At 47.8% G+C, this 3,350-nt stretch overlaps 1 long non-coding RNA gene across 1 annotated transcript; it reads right to left on the reverse strand.

Annotated features, from left to right (window-relative positions):
* Positions 1-204: 204 nt before the first annotated feature.
* Positions 205-1,756, reverse strand: LOC149989286 (uncharacterized). The gene is made up of 2 exons (XR_016502985.1): positions 1,255-1,756; positions 205-1,166 (listed from the first exon to the last, which is right to left on the reverse strand). It is a non-coding gene; the product is annotated as an uncharacterized LOC149989286 (long non-coding RNA).
* Positions 1,757-3,350: the final 1,594 nt, after the last annotated feature.

Consider the following 3,350-nt stretch of genomic DNA (forward strand, 5'->3'; position numbering starts at 1 on the left):
ATAACTATAAAAATAATTAAATTTTTATAAAAACAATTAGTTGTAAAATTTATTCTTTTAATAATTGGGAAAAGTATTTTTTATAATATTTAATATATCAAATATGATCAAAAAGTTAAAAAAAATTATACTTTCTAAATAAGTTTGAATGAATATTAACTCTTTCATTTAAAACTAAAATTTGCTTTAAGAAAATGAATTCTAAAATTACTCCTTAAAACATTTGTATAAAATTCTTATAAAACAAATATTTAAAATGGACTTATTTTAGTTGAACTTGTCTTACTGATAACAATTTACATCCTTAAATTTTTCTTTTGAAATAAATTGTATTCTAATTTTCAACTACTAATACTTCAAATAACTAACTTATACACTTATTGTATCTTATTGAGGTAATGATTCAAATACTTTTAACCTCTACATTAGATGCTAATTAGAAGCAAGAACTATAACTACAAGCAAAAACAATATTCTCCTAAAGTAATCAAAATCCTATCTATAATTGCCTATTGCACCTGCCTTCTTCTATTAATATAAAACCAACCAAATCCAAAGTCTCCGGCTAAAGAAACACAAATAACTTTCATGAAAAGTAACAAACTAATTTCCAGCAATAAAAATAACACGTAGCCGCCACGCCAACATGAAATCATTCCAACCGAGACCTCGCAGTTAGGTCCACTGCATACCAAGGTACTCAGCATGACACGCATCTCACACAAGCTTGTCAAAGGCCACGACGAAACAAGTTGCTCACGGCACCCAGGCCCAGCTTAGCTTCCCTTCGACTGCGAAAGAAACAGCAAACCCCAGCTTCAAACCAGCACTTGGAGTCCTGGTTTCCATGCACAGCGTGCACAACATTGACGAAACCATCGCGCACGCAGGTGATGAATTGGTGGCAACGCGTGCGTCCATTCGGAACAAGTCACGTCACGTATTGCCAAATGAGAATGATCGCGATGACTGAACCCTGTATTGGTTTTGACTGAACCCTGTGTCGGATTTCACCTACTGGTGTTGGTTCGAGTGACATAGCTCTAAACAATCCCAATTTACTGGACACAGTTTGAGTCGTGCGTGCTGCCTACAAATGATCGGCTGTGTGTTGTTTACCTTCCGAAACACGGCACGTGGTGAAAACATGGAGGCCGGGGATGAACCTGCCACCTCCATCTATTTTCCTGTTACATTTCCATGAACAACATGAACTCTTCCAGACAATAACATTTTTACACGTGCTCTACCCACCTCATATGATGTTCCTAAGGTCCGCAAAGCGCCCGTGGCTACGCATTGTAACTCTCCGCGGGCACGGATGCACTCTTGCCGCCAGTTCCAGGAATTGCTCACACGCAATGGCGTGGCCTCCACCGAACCACCCAGCGCGCGCGGGCGACTTGTTGCCTGTTCTAACGAACTTCTCACAACTGGTGGTGCTGACCTCCATCCTGGTTTTCTGCTTCCTCTCATTTCGGGCCGTCCACGCCGTCCTCCACCTCGTCGTCGCTGCCGTCCCTGTCGTCGAAGGCCACGATGGCTGCCATGTTCCGGAACATCGCACGTGACGGGGCGGTTTCGCGGTCTGCCGCTACCCACGGGAACGCGACGACGTATCACTTATCAGGAACAGCACAGGCGCGACGAGAGAGGTCTCAAGGCATGGCATGGCTTGGTGCAGTTGTCGGTAGGGCGTCTGCATTTCACTCCTCCCATGTCATAAGGTGATAACTGCACTGGCGACGGTTTGGAGAGGCGGTGTGTTGCGTGGAAACCCTCGAGTGTCGGCGGGGGTGCCAGGTCAACGGGAGAAGCTCGTTTGGTGGTAGCGTTCTGCGTGGCGCACGTAGTTCCCTTCATGTGGAGTTCCACGGAGGCAGCTGTTGGACGGGAGTTCCAGAAGTCGGCGGGGGGGAGGTTGTGGGGGAGTTGGCGATTCTCACCCGTGTTTCCGCATCCATCCATCCAGCGTGCCTCCGAGGTTTTGCCTCATTCCCCAAGGATGCGTGTCACAAACCACAAAACAGTTCTCTGGTGTAAAAAGTTGGTGAATACTGAAACTGTCATTCTGTCGGACCAAGTTCCAACGCACCGAAGATAAGATGTGGTCTGTCCCAGTGACAGCTGCCGGCACTGGTGCAAGCAGCAGCTACGCATCGTGACGAAAGTACAAAACAGGTCTTTACTCGAAACGGGTGAGACGACTGTGCGCTTACACACAGACACACACACACAGTAACATCTGTTTGCATGTTTATATTTAGTGCGCGCGTGTGTGTCTGTGTCTGTGTGTGTGTGTGTCAATGAGGGGGAGAGAGAAAAAGTCTGCGAGCTCAAGGCTACACAAGCGCAAAGCTCGGCCCGCGAAAGCAGCCAGATCTGCGTATGACTCGCGGACGAGAAGGAAACTCAACGAGAAGCTGGAGAACATGATTCATGGATTTGAAATTGCCATAATTGGACAAGCGCCAACCCAGCTTGCGATCGCAAGTCGAGCATAAATGAGGACAGCCCAGATGATTACCTCACAACCAAAGCAGCGTGATTGCACATTCATTACCTCCCAGGCTTCCGGTTTCGTGTGTTTGCATGTGGCAGATTGGACACCTGAGGATCCCCACACGACCTCCCATGTCATCGACGCACTTCGCTGAACCGCCCTGTGATCTTCTCATGGACCGCCTTCACGACAACATGCTGAGCGCCAGGTGCGGGGTCCCGGCTACATCGTCCGCCACTGCAGCGATGACGCGCAGCTTCAAGAAGGACACAGACATCCTCGCTTGCCTCACGCCAGGGGCAGGATGTGGAGACACCAGGGGTCGTGCGAAATTTGCACAAGGTTTCGAAGCACCGAACGTCACATGCAGCTCGGAGGGAGACCCACCATGTGGATGCAGGGAATGGAGTTGCCCGAGGTGCAACAATTGACCCTGTTAAGGGCGTATACCTCCCCTTGCAGAGCTCAGGTGTGATGGTCTTCTCGAGGACGTAGTGAGAATGATGGAGCCCGTGGACGAACAAGGTCGGTCTCGTCAAACCGTGGCGCATGCACCCAGCGACCGTAGAATGCAGTGCGTGAGAATGTGTAGGTAGTACATATGGATTCTAGAATTTATGATTGATTTATATCAGGGAGTGGAGCATGAAACTCTATACCTGACTGTCCAGACAATAACGACACCAGCGGCTGACATTAGAGCCAAGTCGAGATGAATAAATTTCGGTTCGTCGATGTTCACTGTATTTGTCTCCTGAAGCTCGTCAGCTTGATGGCCTTGTTGTGGTGTGGAAATATCTGCGCTTTGCAGTCGGTGACGTTGGTGACCCCTTCACGGCCAGGGAGG

This window comes from Physcomitrium patens, chromosome 5 (genome assembly GCF_059467195.1).
Source record: "Physcomitrium patens ecotype Gransden chromosome 5, ASM5946719v1, whole genome shotgun sequence".
Classification (NCBI taxonomy): domain Eukaryota; kingdom Viridiplantae; phylum Streptophyta; class Bryopsida; order Funariales; family Funariaceae; genus Physcomitrium; species Physcomitrium patens.